The sequence below is a fragment of the Hemicordylus capensis genome, chromosome 2 (assembly GCF_027244095.1).
Source record: "Hemicordylus capensis ecotype Gifberg chromosome 2, rHemCap1.1.pri, whole genome shotgun sequence".
Classification (NCBI taxonomy): domain Eukaryota; kingdom Metazoa; phylum Chordata; class Lepidosauria; order Squamata; family Cordylidae; genus Hemicordylus; species Hemicordylus capensis.
Genome location: NC_069658.1, coordinates 249054134 through 249074292, shown reverse-complemented (window position 1 = coordinate 249074292; position 20159 = coordinate 249054134). Strand labels below are relative to the sequence as shown.

The 20159-nt window shown below is 46.6% G+C and overlaps 1 protein-coding gene and 7 non-coding genes across 9 annotated transcripts in view; 4 read left to right on the top strand and 4 right to left on the bottom strand.

The window, feature by feature from the left end:
- LOC128343035 (zinc finger protein 271-like) overlaps window positions 1-20159 on the bottom strand; it is a 159866-nt gene that overhangs the window by 93174 nt on the left and 46533 nt on the right. The gene's annotated exons all lie outside the window — the stretch shown is intronic.
- On the bottom strand, window positions 6823-6894 carry TRNAE-UUC (transfer RNA glutamic acid (anticodon UUC)). Its single transcript has one exon. It is a non-coding gene; the product is annotated as a tRNA-Glu (tRNA).
- Window positions 12101-12173, bottom strand: TRNAM-CAU (transfer RNA methionine (anticodon CAU)). The gene has a single exon. It is a non-coding gene; the product is annotated as a tRNA-Met (tRNA).
- On the top strand, window positions 13753-13825 carry TRNAV-AAC (transfer RNA valine (anticodon AAC)). Its single transcript has one exon. It is a non-coding gene; the product is annotated as a tRNA-Val (tRNA).
- TRNAE-UUC (transfer RNA glutamic acid (anticodon UUC)) lies at window positions 14130-14201 on the bottom strand. The gene has a single exon. It is a non-coding gene; the product is annotated as a tRNA-Glu (tRNA).
- On the top strand, window positions 15022-15094 carry TRNAV-CAC (transfer RNA valine (anticodon CAC)). The gene has a single exon. It is a non-coding gene; the product is annotated as a tRNA-Val (tRNA).
- Window positions 15176-15248, top strand: TRNAF-GAA (transfer RNA phenylalanine (anticodon GAA)). Its single transcript has one exon. It is a non-coding gene; the product is annotated as a tRNA-Phe (tRNA).
- TRNAV-AAC (transfer RNA valine (anticodon AAC)) lies at window positions 19568-19640 on the top strand. Its single transcript has one exon. It is a non-coding gene; the product is annotated as a tRNA-Val (tRNA).

Below are 20159 nucleotides of genomic sequence, written 5' to 3'. Positions count from 1 at the left end.
GAGAGAAAGAAAGAAGGGAGGGAGGGAGAAGGAAGGAAGGAAAGGAGAGAGAGGGAGAGAGAAGGAAGGAAGGAAAGAGGGAGGGAGAGAAAGAAAAAAGAAAGAAGGAAGGAAAGGAGGGCGAGAGGGAGGGAGAAGGAAGGAAGGAAAGAAAGAAAGAAAGAAAGAAAGAAAGAAAGAAAGAAAGAAAGAAAGGCTACTAGCGCCCGTTAATTTAACGGGCTGAAAAATACTAGTACTAAATATGCTCATTAGCTAGCATACAAAATTAGGCCTGTCTCATCAGTGTCACCAAGTGACCAAGTTCTTTTATATAGTGATCATGTAGGATCTAGGAGCAAGGAAGAAAGGAAGAAAGGAGATCAAACCAATCCTAAATGATTCAATGGGCTTTATTGAGTATAAAAGAATAACATCAATCTAGCTGAGCAGAAAGCAGAACATTCTATCAATATTACTAACAGTATTTCAACCCTAGCCAGCACCAATATTCACCCAGTGTTCCTAACTAACATATGTGTGTGTATTAAATCTTCCTAGAGCCTAATACAATTCAGATATAGACGGAAAAAGGGGGGGTAAGGAAGGCTGAGGGCTGGCATGGTTTGGGGAGGTCACGAATTAGTAGAGGGACGAGGGGAAAGGAGAAGAAGGGGAAAGGATGGAGGGATCCAAGGCTTGTGTGGTGGTATATTACCAGGATCAGAGGCTTGAGAACGGTGGATCTTTCAGCTGAAGGAGAGAGAGGCTTTTGGCTGGAGAAAGGAGCTTTTAGATCAAGCATGCAGTTTGCTCAGAGCACGGCTGAGAGTCAGAGCACCATGGCTGGGGAAGTCTTGACTTCTCATTTCACAACAGAAGTCGCAAACAGTCCCTTCTCCCATGGAATGAGTTCCTGCCTCTAGCCCCGCGGCTTGGGCAGCAAACCCTTGGATTGCTCATGAGCAGATCTTGCTTGTAGGCACAAGATTGCTTGTAGGCAAAAGACTGCCAATCTGCCATTTCCAGAGACTCCTTCTTATAGTGGTTCCATCCTTTGATGTTCATTTGAGTCTTCTGGATCACAAAAGGCATCTATTGTCTTTTAATTATCAAAATTAGCTCAGGATATTGGTCAGTCCAGGGTAAACAGGGTCTCTCCTGTTAGCAGAGTATTGTTCTATCGTCATCCCCCAAAACAAATCTACATCTTCTCCTGCCTTGTCCCAAGAATGTTAAAAGTCAGGAGTTAGTGAAAGAGTTAGTTCTATTTGTGTGAGACAGCAATTAAATTACTTCTTGTGTACCTCTATCTAGTGTGTAATTATAACAAAAGAATATTTAAAGTAACATCAAAAAGGGGTACATGTGTGAGGCAAGTTAATCAACACATTTGACTAAGGCAGAAGCATCCTGTCAGTGAGGTAAGGGGATTACTGGACAGCAGGTTAATTTCAGCAGTGTGAGACTGGTAATTAAGCCTGACCCATTGTGTCTCTTGTGGGTTCCACAAACACTGATAACCAATGCTAGATTACCCCTGCCTTTACAAATCATTTACCAGGCAGTCATGAGATCTGGGCATCATGTTCACCTCAAGTTCAGGCATTTAACTGGACTCTTAATATAAAATGAGATCAGACACAGGCCTGAATTCCATATACTTCTGGGCCGGTACCTCTGGATCTAATGTTGGGGTGCCCAACAACACCAGGGAGAGGATCAGATCCAGAAGCACTCCCAGACTGCATACCTGTTTGGGGGAGTACCTTTTGCCAAGCCAGTTGCCTTTTGGGGACTCAAAAAGAGCAGCTCCTTGCAAAAGCCTTAGGCAAAAGGGGGAAGCTTCTTCAAGCCAGAATTGAACCAGCAGCCTAAGGATGCTTTCCAGGATATTCTATTCTACTCAATTCTGCCAGTTGAGACATCAAAGGAAACACTGAATCCTTCTGCAACCCCCTCCAAGCTGCGTGAAGCCACCATGGTGGCCCATAGCACTGGAAATGAGCCAGCTTGGGCAACCCTCTGCAGAAAGTCAGTTTCTGTAGTATCAAGGTATCATGGTATAACCATGGTATAAAGTTTGCCTAACAGGCAAAAGGTCCCTGGATTGAAATTAGGCAGAAACATGAACATAAGAACAGCCCTGCTGGATCAGACACAAGGCCTATCTAGTCCAGTATCCTGTTCCCACAGTGGCCCACCAGATGCTGCTGGGAAGCCCAAAGGCAAGAGGTATGTGCATGCCCTCTCTCCTGCTGTTGCTCCTCTACAACTGGTATTCAAAGGCATCTTTACTCTTAGGCTGGAGGTTTCCTATAGCCCATGGATTTGTCCAACCCCCTTTTAAAGCAATCCAAGCTAGTGGCCATCACCACATCCTGTGGCAGAGAATTCCATAGATTAATTATGCACGGTGTGAAAAAGTACTTCCTTTTGTCGGTCCTAAATTCAGTACTCCATTTTTCAATCAAGATGGCGGCGCGTTCGGACGCTGCGGCTGAGAGCTCCTTGACTTGGAGACGGAGATTGATTTACAGTCATCAGGAACTGTTGTTTTTTAGAAGTAGAAGGAGGAACTGTGGAAGCTGTGTTGTGTGGGAGCGTCTGCAGGCTTGTAAGATTCCAGAAATCATAAATTACCAGAGTTGGAGGAGGAGGAGGAGGAGATGGAGAGAGTGAAAGCAGAAAAGAGGCTGCAGAGGACGGGGTCCAACGAGAGTGAGGACAAAGTTAAGGAAACAACGACATAAATTATCACTCCCAAGTATCTTTTACTCTAACGTGAGGTCCTTAGTAAACAAATTGGATGAATGGAGGCTGCGTGTTGAAGGTGATATCCGAGATTGCTGTTTGTTGCTGCTCACAGAGACATGGCTTCACTCATATATTCCGAATACAGCTATTGAATTACATGGCTACACGGTATACCGGTGCTATAGAACAGAGAATTCCAACAAGAAACAAGGTGGGGGGGTGTGTATCTATGTAAATCACAAATGGTGCACAAACTCTGTTAGGTTGGATAGCCACTGCTTCCCGGATGTGGAGTTTTTAATGATTAAATGTAGACCTTTTTATCTCCCCCGGGAATTTACAGCAGTTGTATTGACGGTGGTGTATTTGGCACCAACTGCAAACGCACATGAGGCCATGGGTATTTTGTATGAGAACATTAATAGTAAACTGAGCAAATACCCAGAGGCGGTGCAGATTATTGCGGGGGATTTCAACCACACAGATTTGAAGGCAGTATTCCCGAAATTTCATCAGCACATCAAGTGTGCAACGAGGGAGGGAAATACACTTGACAAGGTGTATACGAACATTAAACGGGCATTTGAGGTTAAGCCCTTGGCTCACCTTGGCAGGTCAGATCATGTGTCCCTGCTTTTGACACCAGCGTACATACCTCTCAGAAAGCAAGCCCCAATATCAACACGTACTGTTATAGTGTGGCCTGAGGGAGCCTCTCAACAGCTGCAGGACTGTTTTCAGGAGACTGATTGGAATGTGTTTGACCATCATGATCTGGAGATCCACACATCAACAGTCCTGGATTATATTAAATTTTGTACAGCCAACGTCACCAGGGAAAAGTATGTGAAGATGTATCCAAATAGGAAGCCCTGGGTGACGGGGGAGGTTCGGAGGCTGTTGAAGGCCAGAAACTTTTCTTTTAGAACTGGAGATCGAGCATTGTATAGCATAGAAAGGGCGAATTTGAAGAGGGGTATTAAGAAGGCAAAAGCTGAGTATAAAGGGAAAATTGAGAATTATATGAGCAGCCATGACACTAGACAAATGTGGCAGGGGGTTCAGCAACTTATTGGCTATAAATCTAACAATCCATCAACTGTAGAGAGTAGTGCCTCCCTGGTGGGGGAGCTGAATACCTTTTTTGCCCGGTTTGAGGCGACACTGGCAGTGGTTCCAGGAGTGCTGCCGGAGTCACTGTTCTTACTCCCCGAGGAAAATGTTGTTAGAGTGGAAAATGCTGTTAAAGTGGAAGAGGGGGAAGTGAGGCGGGTACTAAAGGAAATAAATGTGAGGAAGGCTATGGGCCCTGATGGAGTGGCTGGTAGGGTGTTGAGAGACTGCTCGGAACAACTGGCAGAAATTTTTACGAAGATTTTCAATCGATCTCTGGCCCAAGCCACTGTTCCATCTTGTCTGAAATCCTCTACTATCGTACCTCTGCCAAAAAAATCTAATATAGATAGCCTGAATGACTTTCGACCTGTGGCGCTTACACCCATCATAATGAAATGCTTTGAGAAATTGGTGCGGAATCATATTATGGCTTGTTTGCCAGATGGATTTGATTCTTATCAATTTGCATATAAGAAGAAGAGATCCACGGAGGATGCTGTGACTATGGCCTTACACACTGTCCTGACCCATTTGGAGAAACAAGGGAATTATGCAAGACTGCTTTTTGTAGACTTTAGCTCTGCATTTAATACTATTCTCCCATATAGATTGGTGCCAAAATTATTGGACCTGGGGCTTCCACCGTGCTTATGCAGGTGGATACTGAATTTCCTATCAGATCGTTCTCAACGGGTCAGGATGGGCTCTCATGTCTCGACGGATCTCAGTATAAATACAGGGACGCTGCAGGGGTGCGTGTTGAGTCCACTTTTGTACACGCTTTACACATATGATTGTGTTCCCAATTACCTCAGCAATAGGATTATTAAGTTTGCAGACGACACAACTGTGGTTGGTCTGATTACTGCTGGAGAAGGGGAGTCGGCCTATAGGAAGGAGGTGGAGAGGCTGACAGAGTGGTGTAGGGAGAATAACTTATTCCTCAATTTAAAGAAAACAAAGGAGATCATTGTGGATTTCAGGAAATGCAAACTGGATTTCCAGCCACTCATTATTGAAGGGATTTGTGTGGAACGGGTTTCGGTGTTTAGATTTCTAGGAATGGAGCTGAGAGATGACCTGACATGGGGAGCAGACACCAAAGATCTGGTGAAGAGAGCACAGCAGAGATTATACTTCTTGAGAGTTCTCCGGAGGACTAATCTCTCAAGTAATCTATTGTTGGTGTTTTATCGCTGTGCTATAGAGAGTGTGTTGACTTATGGGATCTGTGTGTGGTTTGGGAGTTGTACAGCCAGAGAAAGAACACTGATGTCCAAGGTTGTTAAGACTGCGGAGAAAATAATTGGATGTACTCTTCCTACCTTAGATCAAATCTATGCCACTAGGTGTTATAATAAAGCTGTGGAGATAGCGCAGGATCCCACGCACCCTGGAAACGATCTCTTTCAGCTTCTGCCTTTGAGAAGGAGGTATAGGGTCATAAAGACCAGGACCAGCCGCTTGAGAAGTAGCTTCTACCCAAAAGCGGTCTCAGCTTTGAACGCAGCAAAACACAGCTTCTGAGGGTTTTTTTGTATTTAGTTTTTAGAGTTTTTTAGTGGGTTTTTAGTGGGTTGATGGGAGGGGGGCGTATGGGTATATGTTTAGATTATTCTTGTTTGGTCCTGTAGTAGTGGTTGTAGATTCTTTTCAATCTTGTTGTTCTGCACAGGACAATGACAATAAAGATCTATCTATCTATCTATCTATCTATCTATCTATCTATCTATCTATCTATCTAAATTTCCTAGCCATCAGTTTAATAGTTCTAGTGTTGTGAGAGAGGAAGAAAAATTTATCTGTCCACTCTCTCTACTCCATGCATAATTTTATACACCTCTATCATGTCTCCCCATAATCGCCTCTTTTCCACACTAAACCAGATGCTGTAGCCTTGCCTCATAAGGAAGGTGCTCCAGGCCCTTGGTCATCTTGGTTGTTCTCTTCTGCATCATTTCCAGTTTTGCAATGTTCTTCTTAAGATATGGTGAGCAGAACTGCACGCAGTACTCCAAATGTGGCTGTACCATAGATTTGTATAAGGGTATTATAATATTAGCATTTTTATTTTCAATCCCCTTCCTAATGATCCCTAGCATGGAATTTGCCGTTTTTACAGAATTTTCTCACCCTTTAGGAACTGCTTTGAGAGTAGCCAACCCAAAAGGAGAACTACTGAAACACAATAAGGCTGTCCTCAAACAAAAGAGAACATATATGTCAACCAACGAAGAGTCTGATTACATTTTTGTTTCCATTATAATTGTATTGCTGCTCCAAAGGAAAATATTAGTGTTTTTCCATAGCAATCCGCACAACACCCCAATAGAAAATAATGGGGCTACAAAAAAGGTTTTTCCAAAATATGCATTATACCACACCCCTTCTTCTCACCAGGTAGAATGGCTTCTCTGGGATTTGAACCCAGGCCTCTTTCCTCTGCCAGTGGCCATTTTGGAGGCCATCACACATGCACACTGGCTATCTGTGTGTCTAAGTCACCCTGCCATGTAGATGGCCAGTGTGCATGCATCACAGTCTCCAAAACGTCCACCAGCAGCACAAATAAGCTTGGAACGGACTGAAAACGGCCCTAAACGCGCTGAAAACCACTGGGGGACTCTGGGGAGGGGAGGGGAACATCAACAGACCCCCCCATGGCAGCAACCCCCCAAGCCCCGCAATGGCAGTAAGTCAGCTATTGTTGTTAAAATAACCCTTTTTCCTCTCCCCAAGCCAGGCCCAAACCGGTTCAGACTCAAGCTGGACCAGGCCCGGCTCTAGTGTGCACAGAACCAGACTGGACCTTGCTCAGTTCGAGTCCAATTCTACTCTAACTGAACCAGGTTTTCCGCTTTTGTGCACATCTCTACTTTCTTGTGGCGATCCTCCCAAAGCCTTGACAGAAGATGGAGCCATGATGGGAGCTTCTTTCCCTCAGGGGACAGTAACTAGTGAGCAAAAAGCTTCCCTGGCCGGGAATCGAACCCGGGCTGTGGTGGTGAAAGCGCCAAATCCTGACCACTAGACCACCAGGGAAGGGTGCACATCATTCTCTGGCTAGAGTCATCTTTGAAACTAAGACAGGCCTGTCTTCTCTATATTTGGTTTATCTGAGAAATAGTTGAATATTTGCATTTCTGTGAGGGTTTAAAAATGTTTAATTGATATTTTGGTATCTTTATTTTTTTCCCCTTTCACCAAGAAACTGTGTTGTGATGTCTTTGAAGTTGCATTGGTTTGTCACCAATGTGATCATGATAGGTGCTTTGAGTGAGGTGTGCACCTATGGCTAATCTTAAAGTGTAAAGTGAAGCTTGTGAGGGGTGGGGTTTCCTTGGCTCAGATATAGTTTGCAGAAACAAAAGCAAGATATATGTGAGTCAAAAAGCAAAAATATATTGAAAAGCAAAATATATTTGAATCAAGGAACATGCTTTTTATGAACACTGCCTATAACGTTCAGACACCTACACAAACAATATTGTAGTTGGTATGAGAAGACGTTGAAGTCTGAAAGAACAGAATGAACTATCTACTTCCATAACACACACTCTACACAGGAAGCACGGAAGCACTGACACAGCACTGCAGCAGTGCATGATGGGATAGGTTTTGTTGCTCTCTATTGTAGCAGAATTCCCTCTGCCCGAGCTTAAAGTGAAGGATTGACACCAGTTGAGAAAAAGCAGATTTATTGCTAGGCAATTAGATCTCGGTGGAAATAGATTCCCAAAGCCCGAGATAAAGATTACATCGTGGTTCCAGCTTTTATATCCATCTCAATTACATTCAGTAAACACAATCTTCATTGGTTAGCATCAATTATCCGTCATATTACAATTATTATAATCATGCTCATATTACAATTAAGCCTTTCTTCTTCTACATATAATTGGGCATTCCATCCCTCCCTTTATCTTGCTCCAGCTAATTTACTCCTTTCCTTAGCCAGATGCTGTGTCCTTGAAAGTGTTAGTTTACACGCTTGGCTAGCTGGAGATATCAGAGAGAAGCCTCTCACTGGCAGCCCAGCCAGACCAGTGGAATTTATGACTACAACTTGCAATTAGCAACAGCAGCTTACAGACCCTATTAACCATTTCTTGACCAGTGCAAACCTGAGTTCTGCCTCACTATAGCAACAAAAGTATTTTATCATGGTACCCAGGCATGGAAGAAGAGCAGACCAATTAAAACATGGAGTAGTTAAAAAAAACCAGCCATGGCCACTGTGGGGTGTTTGGTTTATTCATTCCTTGATCCAGGCCAGCTTTTGAATGGGGCTTTAGTTACTTATATTCCAGTCCTGGAATAGAGGCAAGGCTAACAAACAGCCAGCAGCAAGAGCACTGGAAAGCAGTCTGCACTTGCCTCTCTATACATAATATCTGTTCCATTAAACTATTAATATTCCTGATTCTACTTCACTGCTTTGTCCTTGTTGCCCTTCAGCAGCACTTAAGAAGCTGGAAAACTTCCTCATATTTCTCACATGGTAAGTTGGCCACCTTTCTGTACTTTTCCTAAGCAGTTGCAGGCTGGCTTCAAACACAGGGATTAAAATGTGGTTCGAGGCCCTGGCCTAAATAAATCATTTGAGACATTCTTTCCCACACTGAAACATGCCCTACCCCGCAATATAAAAGGAAGGCTCTGGAGAGAAAGGTCAATGGCTTACATTTGGTTCCATGGAGAATCAGCAAGCCTAAAAATAAACAGTTGCCTTGATGACCAGTGTATGCTAGCGTGGATAGCCAAGGTCACTGGTTTCCAACATATTTGAGGTAAAATTGAGGCTCATATTGAAATGAAATGATATGATTATGTTTAATTAGCTCTAAGGAACACAGAGCAGACTAAAAGAAGTTACTGTAATTCACTGAAAGAATATGACAAATTAGGACCAAATAGCCACACTTCTAAATCTTCATAGCTGGTCTCTAAATCAGGAAGAAAATAGATCTTTATCTTTTGGGGAAGGGTCATAGCTAAGCAGTAGCTGCATAAGGGCACCATGGTAGCTCACAGCTCTGGAAAGAAGCTAGCTTGGGCAGGGCTCTATGGACATTTGGAGTTTCTGTAGTATTGCGGTTATCAAATTTGCCTCCGATGTGAAAGGCCCCCAGTTCAAAACTGGGCAGAAACATTCCTTTTGCAAAGGCTGGCTTTGCTCCCTATTGTGCAGATGGAGGGTGGGGCTATGGTTGCCACATTCTGTCTCTCCAAATCCGGGTGCCTACTTTGCAGATTATGTAAATTGGCTGGGAAATAATTTCTGAGCAGAATAGTGATTGCATGTTCTGCTCCATAACTCCGCTTCTACAAGGGCTAGAGCTTGGTGGTTGTGGTTGTTGTTTTAATGAAAGCTGAAATCTGGGGAAATCTGGGTGGGCTAAGCAAGCTGGGTAAGATGCTTAAAATCTGGGTGAAACTTGGAATTTCGGGGGACATGGCAACTCTAGGTGGGGCAGATGGATGGACCCATCCAGCCCAAGCAGCCAAAGTAGTTCAGCTGGGAGTTGTTTGCACTTGGCTTCAGGCTTTGGGGTAAATGTTGAGCGAAGCCACCTCGAACTACACTCATTGAGGGAAGCAGCCCCTCCGCTCTGCTTTTGGTTTTCATTTGAAACAAGGCCACCACATTCAGGCGTCAGTGTTTTCCTTCTAGCCAATGGGAAGGTGGGGAGAGAGAGAGAGAGAGAGCTCCCTACAGAGATAGATCTGCATTTCTGAAGAGAGCATCCCTCTTATCATGCTAATGATTCTACGATAGCGCCTCTCCCTGTTTGCTCCAGCGTTTTCAGAAAAAGTAGCTTAAAACCAATATTTTAAAAACCCGGAAATACATCGAGATAAGCTAGAATTTGCAAGACAAAGTCTGACTTGTATGTGGAGTGGTTCCAAGAATCTCGATGGGACTTCGGGGTAAGTTTGGCTGGAGTGTGAACGCACACACTCTCTCCCGAAGGAGATTCGGAGCAGAAGCCCTGTCTGTAAAGCCTCTTGGGAAAGCATTAGATTGGACATCTAAAGGTCTCTGGTTTGATCCTGGGCTTTGACAGAGGGGGATTGTTTGGGGGAGCACCTTTTGCCACCTGGCTGCCTATTGGGGACTCAAAAGATAAAGGTGACTCCTTGTGGAGATCTTGGGCAAAGGGGGCAGCTCCTTCAAGCTAGAGTTGAACCAGCGGACTAAGGACTTGCAGTGAAGCTATTCACACAACCAGGAGAAATCGGGCTAAGGGAGCCTAGCTTGATTTATCCTAGTTGTCTGCTGCCACAAGAGCCGTGTGGCTCCTGGCAGCAAACCACCTAAAGTAGCCCTCCCCTTAAACGAGGTTAGTGGAAATAGCACTCCGCTAACCTCATTTGGTTGCTCATGTGCTGCTGCGGTGCTGCTCCATGCCGCAGCAACACAAGGGGAGACTCCCAGGCTCGGGGGTCTTTCCAGGATGCCCAGGGACCATGCGGCCCTCGATCCCTGCTGCCCACGCCGGGTCCATGTCCGAGCCAGCAGCCATGTGGGCGGCCGATCCAGCCGCACAGCTACGAGTGGCTGCTCATCTGCGGGGAGAACGGGCTAAGCCCACTCTCCCCGCAAGCCTGACAGAAGCTGTTCTCACGTATCGTGAGAAGAGCTTCAGTATATTCTACAGTCCTCAGCTCTGCTAGGAGGGTTTTCAGACAGCAAGCTTGAAGTTGCCCCCCCAAAAAACTGATGCAAAAAGTGGTTTTTTAACCCCCCCAGATAGAAATTAGGCTACACTCTAATGGCCACCAAATGGCGCCGGGGGGAAGTAACCTGCCTAGAGAGCATGGTATGGCTTTGCCACATTCCTCGTTGGGTTGGAGGGTCATCTTAATACAAATGGTGCTCTGGTTTGGAGGGTTTATTGTGGGAAAGCAGCCTATAAATATTGCAATTAAATATATTATAAGACAAATATGAATTCTAATTTTCATTATATATTAAAAACAGGTAGATAGACAGATGATGCTAAATGGGAAGGTATTCCTCTGGGCTACAAAGTTCCATGGCTGCAGCCAACTTTTAAAGTAAAACTGGTCTTCCTTGTTTGTTCTCTCTATGGTTTTTAATTTCACAGTGCCACATCTGGTTTATATTTGAAATATTTAAATATTTGTGGTTTCTGTGAGGGTTTAATTCCCCCCCCCCCATTTATAGTTTGGAGTCTTCAATTTGTTTTTCCTTTGCCAAGAGTCTATAGTGTGATGTCTTAGACACCATGTTTGCTCCAAGTTAGGTGTGTGTACTCATGATTAATCTTGATTTTTAAATGTAAAGCAAACCTTAAGAGGGCAGGCTTCCCCTTAATTTTCTTTATTTTGTGTGGGTTTATTTATTTATTTATACATTTTGTAACCCGCTCTTCCTCCAAGGAGCCCAGAGCGGTGTACTACATACTTAGGTTTCTCCTCACAACAACCCTGTGAAGTAGGTGAGGCTGAGAGAGAAGTGACTGGCCCAGAGTCACCCAGCTAGTATCGTGGCTGAATGGGGATTTGAACTCGGGTCTCCCTGGTCCTAGTCCAGCATTCTAGCCACTACACCACGCTGGCTCTTGGGTTGTACACACATGCATCCAATGAACCCTTTCTCACAATCCCATGAGTGGGCTTGAGGGTGGGCAGTGAAGAAGGCTGCAGCAGCTTGCCTTCCCCGCAAATGGTCTACAAGAGTCGCCCCAGGCAACATGTAGGTTCAGAGGCTGGGATGTGTCATCCCAGACCCCGGAAATCCCACAATGCACTGGGAGCAGCTGGTGCTGACACATGAGCAGTTAGCTCATGTTAAGGGTGGGCTCGCACCCTTAACCTTGGCGATCCGGCGGGCTCCCTAGGCGGGTTTGCTGCCAAAGCACTGCCGGGAGCCACACAGCTCCCAGCGGTTCTTGCAGGCAGCCAAACCTAGGCTTAGCTGCCCTAGCCTGGTCTTGGCTGCTTGTGAGAACCGCCTCATTGAAACCAAAATATATTTGACAAGTGGGCAGAAAGCCTCCCTGGCCAGGAACTGAATCTGGACCTTACCCCAGAAGGTACAGCCCCCTTCTCGGAAGGGCTTGTCCACAATTTGAACTTGAGCCTGCAATTTGAACTCTTGTACCTAAAGTGAGACTCATGCCCCTAAGAAGCCTCTTACAGAGAAAGCTTCACCTCCTTCCTCTGTCATAGCACAGCGTTTCCCATTCCTGTTACTGAAGCCCAGGCCAAAAGAGGTTGCTGCCTTCTCTGAGGCTCGAACTCAGGACCTTCAGATTATGAGACTGACGCGCTGCCTACTGCGCTAAGAAGGCTGGTGCAAAGACCCTTCCCATGGCAATCCTCCTGATGTTCTGATAGAAGACTGAACCCAGGAGGTTTTTCACATGGGGCTATTAAAGCCCTTAAATTTGCATCTCCTCTGGAATTGAAGAAGGAACCCTGGCGAGCACTTCTGCTCCTTGAGTGTGGGAAGGGACTAATGGGCAAAATACATCCCTGGCCAGGAATCGAACCCAGGCTGCAGCAGTGAGAGCACTGCACCCAAACCACTAGACCACCAGGGACAAGGCCATTGAGGGAGCCTCTTCCACCTGGTTTCTCTGTGAATTGCTTTCCTCATCTTACCACTGAAGCCCTCATCTTACCACTGAAGCCAGTGACAATACAAGCTGCTGCCTTCTTTGAGGCTTAGGCTCAAGACAGATTCTGAAGCTGATGCTCTGCCATGTAGTTTTATGCTGCACTTTTTCCTTTCTTTTGTGGGCATCACAACCCCTTTTCGCGGGGGCGGGGCGGGACTAAATCTTCCCTCTGAAAGGTGCAGCCACTTTCTCCCCTCCCCACCCCCTTCCTTTATTTGATTATATTGTGGATCTGCTCTTACTTTTAAGAAGCAGCTTCTTATGTTCAACCTATACCAAGATTTTACTTGGGGAGGATGACTGTGCATTCACATATTGACCAGATTTAACCGGAAGTCTGTGTGATATTTCAGAGAGCACTTCACACACGATTTGTGGTTTTCCCTCCGTATTGGAACCTAGCCCGATTTATGTCCAGTGTTAAAATATCCTCTTTTTGCGTCGGAGCATTTATTATGCCCCAAACATGCAGTAAAGTTTCTCGGTAAAGCCTGCTGTCTGTACTCCTTGCCTCCACCAAGCATGAAAACAGACCTCTTAAAGGGACAGCCTCCTTCTCCCCTCAGGTAGGACTCAAACCAGCAACCAGAACACTCAAAAGCACTAAACAAGATTGTGAGAACCACCAAGGCGCTTGCCCTCATGAGAACTTTGAAGGGATGGGAATTCCACCCCCGCCCCCCAGATAGGGAGGTAGCCTTGTGTCAGAAAGTGCACTCTTGGCAGGAGGGCAGAATGAATAGGTTGGGGCCAGACCTGGTTTCTGTAGTGTAGTGGTTATCACGTTTGCCTCACATGTGAAAGGTCCCCGGTTTGAAACTGGGCAGATCTATTTTGGAGTTGTGGTGGACAGCTTGTTGAAAGTGTTATCTGCACTTTCCGGGCAGAAACACTTCCTTTGTGGACTCTGGCTTTGTCCCATTTGTTCCCAGTGGTGTGACTGGATGGAGTGTGCTCAGTCAGCTTGGGAAGCCAAAACAGCCCAGCTGGGAGAGTGTTAGACGGAAGATCTAACGGTCCCTGGCAGTTCCTTACAGAGGTCTTGGGGGAAAGGAGGAACTCTGAGCTGTTGGTGAACCAGCGGCCTAAGGACACCTTCCAGTGCATGCTACCACCCACCCCTCTGCCAAACGAGCGATTAAAGGGCACACCATTCCCTTCTGCGACCCCCTCTGAGCTGCATGAGGGCACAAGAGTGGCCCACAGTGCTGCAGATGAGTTGGCTTGGGCAATCCTCTACAGACAGCAAGTTTCTGTAGTGTAGTGGTTATCACGTTTGCCTAACACGCAAAAGGTCCCTGGATCAAAACCGGGCAGAAACATGGCCTTTTTTCCTGGTCCTGGGACCTAGAGTGTGGCTGACTCAAAAGGGAGCCGACTGAGAAAGAAAAATGTTGCCCTCAAAAAAGACAGAAAGATATTTCTGATTCTCCTAAGAAAAGTTCATTTTGGGGGTTTTGTGTGCGTGTGTTTGTGTGCTTTCTTGACAGTTTTTTTCTTTATAATTGTATTGCTGCTCCAAAGAAAAATATTAGTGACTTTCCCTTGGCAATCCTCACAACACTCCGACAAGCCAGGCAAGAGCTCCTCCTGCCTCTGGATGGCAAGGGACTACTGGACAAAATCTTCCCTGACCGGGAATCGAACCCGGGCTGTGGCGGTGAAAGCGCCAAATCCTGACCACTAGACCACCAGGGAAAGATGCATGCAGGTTTCTGGGCTGTCACTTCTTGCTGTAATGGGGACATTACTTTCCCCTGAAGGTACAGCCCTTCTCGCAGTGGATTGTCAGAGATTTCAACTCTCGTTGTCTTGTACCCAAAGTGAAAATCATGCTCGTTCACCAGTGTTTTCCCAAACATTTTGTGCCTGAGGCATGCCTAGACCCCCCCACACACCCCACCATTTGAGGGATCCTTTTGTGTGTGTGGCAAAAGAGCCCCTGCACTAGATTGAACTCATCTATTTACCAATTTGCAGCCGACTCAGTCCTTTGCCTTAGCGCCAAAGGTGGGTTTTTCAAAAACAAACCGCATTTGGCTCTCACTCACTCTGTTCTGGTCCAAGAAATAGAAGCCCCCTCCGCAGTGCATAAAGGAGAAATTTGGCTGCAAACATAGGGAATGAAACACCTGTGCTTGGAGCTGAATATCTGAGCTGAAGTCTGCTGCATGAGTGAAGAGTTTAAAGCTCCCATTCTTGTAGAGCTAACTTTGCTCTCCTGCCCCCAAATGGCTTTGTTTGAACTCCCCATACTTGGAGCGGAATTCTCACCGCCTGCCATGTAGCACACAGGTTGGGAAAGCCTGACCTGATCTGCAATCCAAAGAAAGTTTTCCCTCCTCCCTCTAACAAGCGCAGGTTTCAGAAAACAGACAAGACTGTAAAAGCCAGCCCTCATCAGATATTGACAGTGACAAGGCTTCCTCGGGCCTCTTGGAGGACTAGAAAGGCAACTGCATGCTGGAAAGTGCACTCTTGGCCGGATGGCAGAATGAACAAGTTGGGGCCAGGCCTGGTTTCTGTAGTGTAGTGGTTATCACGTTCGCCTCACACGCGAAAGGTCCCCGGTTCGAAACCGGGCAGAAACATTCCTTTTGTGGAAACAGGCTTTGTCCTGTTTGCTTCCACTTGTGTGTATGTGAATGGAGTGTGCTCAATCAACTTGGGCAGCCAAAGTAGCTCAGCTGGGAGAGCGTTAGACTGAAGATCTAAAGGTCCCTGGTTCAATCCCGGGCTTTGGCAGAGCATGGTGGAGGTTGTTTGGGGAAGCACTTTTTGCCAGCTTGGCTGCCTTTTGTGGGGCTCAGAAGATTAGAGGTGAATCCTTGCAGCAGCCTTGTGGGGGAAAGGGGGCAATACCTTCAAGCCAGAGCTCCTTTGCTCTGTCTGCTGAGCTATCAAAGGGCCTTACTGTGAGCCCTTAAGAGCTTCATGAGGTCACCACAGCAGCCCATGGCACTGGAAATGAGCCCTGGGCAGACAGCTGGAGTTTCTGTAGTGTAGTGGCTATCACATCTGCCTAACATGCAAAAGATCCCCAGATCAAAACTGAACAGAAACATGGCTTTTTCTCAACCCTTAGACTCCTGGATGATTTTAATATATGGAGCAAACCTTTAGAGGCAGGCTTCCCCTTAATTTTCTTCGTTCTGTGTGGGTTGTCAGCACATGCACACAATGAGTGCATTGAGGAGATTGAGTGGGCTTGAGGACAGGCGTTGGGGCAGGCTGCAGCAGCTTACCTTCCCCGCAGACAATCTACAGGAGTTACTGGGCATGCCCATTGTGTGCCCAGGCAAGCCACTGCTGTCCCTGGCAGCACAGAGGCTTGGAGACTGGGACATGTTGTGCCGGTCCCTGGAAAACCCACAGTGCACACGCCTGAAGCCCACTCCTGTGTCAGCACCAGCTGGGTGCAGCCAGCACTGACACACAAGCAGTTAGTCCGGGTTACCTTGGTTAACCAGCAGGATCCCTAGGTGGGTTTGCCACCCAAGGCACCACCGAAAGCCACACAGCTTCCCGCAGTTCTCACAGGCAACCAAGTCCAGGCTTAGCTGCCCTAGCCTGGTCTTGGCTGGTCATGAGAACAGCTTCATTTTAAGCAACATATATTTGACGAGTGGGCAGAAAGCTTCCCTGGTCAGGAACTGAACCTTGGCCGTGGCTGTCAAAGCATCAAACCCTGACCATTAGTCCACCAGGGACAAAGCTGATGAAGGAACCTCTGCTCCCTGACTTCTTGGAGAATTGCTTGAACCAACAGAGTGCAGTGCCGGGGGGGGGGGCTGCCCCCTGCACCTTCCCCCTACATCTTCCCTCTGGCAAAAGGATTCCCTGACTAGGAACTAAACCTGAACCGCAGTGGTGAGATCTCTGAATCCTGACCACTGGGCTAAGAGGGAAGGGTGCACACAGGCCCCTGCGGTGTTGAATCTGCATTTCCAGCAGTCCTCAGATAGTGATCAAGGGGAAAAAATTTGTTTACCCCAAAACTGATACAGCCCTGGAAAGGCTTGTCTGCAATTTGAACTCTCATACCTACAGCGAGAATGATGCTTCTAACAATCCTCTCCCAGGGGAAAAAGCCTCACCTCCTTCCTCTGACATAGGAAGGGTGTCAGATTTCCTATCCCTGCTACTGAAGCCCAGGCCAAAAGAGGTTGATGCCTTCTCTGAGGCGTGAACTCAGGACCTTCAGATTATGAGACTGTTGCGTTGCCTACTGCACTAAGAAGGTTGGTGCAAAGAAAGGTGCAGGGACCCTTCCCATGGCAATCCTCCTGATGTTCTGATAGAAGACTGAACCCAGGAGGTTTTTCACACGGGATTTTTAAAGCCCTTAAACTCGCATCTCCTCAGGAATGGAGGGGGTATGTTCACATTTCGGCCAGATCACCCCAAAGTTCCTGTGAGTTATCGGGGAGCAGTTCACACACAATTCGGGCTTTTTACTGCATATTAGAGTGTAGCCCGATTTATATCTGGGGTTACAAAATCCATGTTTTGCATCAATTTGGGGGGGACAGCTCTAAGTTCACAGTAAAGCCTCCCAGTAAACTCATGGTAAAGTCTGCTTTATGTAAAAGTCCCAGGCGAGCACTTCTGCTCCCTGAGTGTGTGGGGGCGGCGGGGTGCTAGTGGGCAAAATACATCCCTGGTCAGGAACTGAACCCAGGCTGCAGCAGTGAGAGCACTGCACCCAAACCACTAGACCAGCAGGGACAAGGCCATTGAGGGAGCCTCTGCCACCTGGTTTCTCTGTGAATTGCTTTCCTCATCTTGCCACTCAAGCCAGTCACCAAACAAGCTGCTGCCTTCTTTGAGGCTCAGAACACTCAGATTCTGAAGCTGATGCTCTGCCATGTAGTTCTACGCTGCACTCTTTCCTTTCTTTTGTGTGCATCTCAACCCCTTTTCTGACAGTCCTCACAGTGTGTTGAGGGGACTAACCCGCCCCAAAAAGTTACAGCCACTTTCTCCCCACATCCTTCTTCCTTTATTTGGTAATGTTGTGGATCTGCTCTTACTGTTAAGAAGTGGCTTCTTATGTTCAACCAAACAGGCTTTCCATTTAGTCTTCTTAAGAGACAAAGGAAATGCAAACAAGTACGGTAGCTTTTTCAGACAGCGACTATAGCAAGGCTTTACTATGGGAGGACGAGTGTATATTCACATATTGGCTAGATTTATGTTAGAGGTGGTTGATTTTTACCCACAATAGGTAAAACAGCAGAGCACTAAGGAAGGAGCACACACTCCAGTTACAGAGTAAGTAGCAGAGGATGGTTTGGATATTGCAGCTATTTAGAGAAAAGACATGGAGATCCTTGTATGACTAAACACTAAATATTTATTGGTTAAATACATTTAGACAGGAAAGACCTATCTCTAATCTAAAGGACTACACAGTGGATAGGTAAGGAGAGAGAGAGAGAGAGAGAGAGAGAGAGAGATGTTTCCATCTGCTCTCTAGGAGGAAAGGAAGGATTGTGACTCAGCACAGGAAGTGCTGCAGAGTCAGTTCAGGGGTCATAGAGTAGGGACAGATAGGGAGACCCTGACTCACTGCCTCTACTCCCAATGCCCCTCGTGGTCATTAGGACAGTTGGTGCAAAAGGTTGATGCACTGGAAGTTCATCAACAATTTACCCCAAAGTCCATGCGCTATTTCAGAAAGCACTACACAAACGATTCAGGGTTTTCTCTCCATATTGGAACCTAGCCCAACTTACGTCCAGGCTAAAAAAAAAAAAAAAATCCTCTTTTTTGCTTCAGAGTATCTGTCATGCCTAAACCTTTATTGAGCTTCGCAATAAAGCCTGCTGTGTGAAAAGCCCCCAGAAAGCTGAGAGAAAAGACCACCCTGCCTCCACTAGGCAAGAAAACAGACCTCTTAAAAGGTCTCTCCCCTCTTCCAGGACTCAAACCAGCAACAGAAGACTCAAAATGACTAAACAAGACTGTGAGAACCGCCAAGACACTTGACCTCACGAGAACTTTGAAGGGATGGGAATTGCCCCCCCCCCCCCGAGAGATAGGGAGGTAGCCTTGTGTCAGAAAGTGCACGCTTGGCTGGAGGGCAAAATGAAAAGGTTGTGGCCAGGCCTGTAGTGTAGTGTAGTTTCGGTAGTGTAGTGGTTATCATGTTCACCTTGTAGGGAATTCTCTCTGGTAGGAGAAACCATTTTTCATTATAGCAGAGTGCACAGAGGCACAACACAGCATAATTTAGTTAGGCATGCGTGCATGCTGAGAGTAAAGTAACTTGGAGGCAGATCATAGTTTCAAATCAATATATAAGGCATTTATTAGGGAAGTCCATTCTAGATAGGAAAGTGAGGAGTTAGGATCTCTAATCTAGCTAGCTAGCTGGATGCAGATGGATTCTTCATCTCTGCACACATGGTGCAGGGGAGAGGAGCTTGCATGTTGCAAGGTAGGAGGAACAGGAAGAGAAGGGAGAGGGAAGAGGAAGTGACAAGGCAGGAAGGAAGGAAGTGTCCCTAAGAGTAGCAATCTACATTCCAAAGGGATAGTATCAGAGCAGTAGAGAAGGGATGACCAATGTCTTGACCCTCTAGCCCTCTGACTCACTAGTCTGTCCTCCACTGTCTTTGAGACAAGAGACAGCGCAAAGTCCTTCACTTCCAACACACTTCACATGCAAAAGGTCCCTGGTTTGAAACTGGGCAGAAACACTTCTTTTGTGGACTCTGGCTTTGTCCCATTTGCTCCCAGTGGTGTGACTGGATGGAGTGTGCTCAATCAGCTTGGGCAGCCAAAGTAGCCCAGCTGGGAGAGTGTTAGACGGAAGATCTAACGGTCCCTTGCAGTTCCTTACAAAGGTCTTGGGGGGGGGAAGGGGGAACTCTGAGCTGTTGGTGAACCAGCGGCCTAAGGACACCTTCCAGTGCATGCTACCATCCACCCCTCTGCCAAACGAGCGATTAAAGGGCACACCATTCCCTTCTGCGACCCCCTCTGAGCTGCATGAGGGCACAAGAGTGGCCCACAGTGCTGCAGATGAGTTGGCTTGGGCAATCCTCTACAGACAGCAAGTTTCTGTAGTGTAGTGGTTATCACATTTGCCTAACACGCAAAAGGTCCCTGGATCAAAACCGGGCAGAAACATGGCCTTTTTTCCTGGTCCTGGGACCCAGAGTGTGGCTGACCCAAAACGGAGCCTACTGACAGACAAAAATGTTGCCCTCAAAAAAGACAGAAAGACATTTCTAATTCTCCTAAGAAGAGTTTGTTTGTTTGTTTGTTTGTTTGTGCTTTCTTTACAATTTATTTCCTTACAATGTATTGCTGCTCAAAAGAAAAATATTCGTGACTTCCCGGTCGCAATCCTCACAACACCCCAACAGAAGATGGAGGCCAGACAGGAGCTTCCCCTGCTTCTGGGTGGCAAAGGACTAGCGGACAAATTCTTCCCTGGCTGGGAACTGGACCTGTGGAACAGCAGTGAAAGTGCCAAATCCTAACCACCAGGGATGAAGCTGACATGGGGGCCCCTGCCATCCAGCATCTTGGCAAGGTGCTCGAAGCTGCAGAGCACAGTACAGGTGAGGCCTGTATACCAGTAACTCCCCTCTGACAAAAGGATTCCCTGACTGGGAATCGAACCCGAGCCGTGGCAGTGAAAGC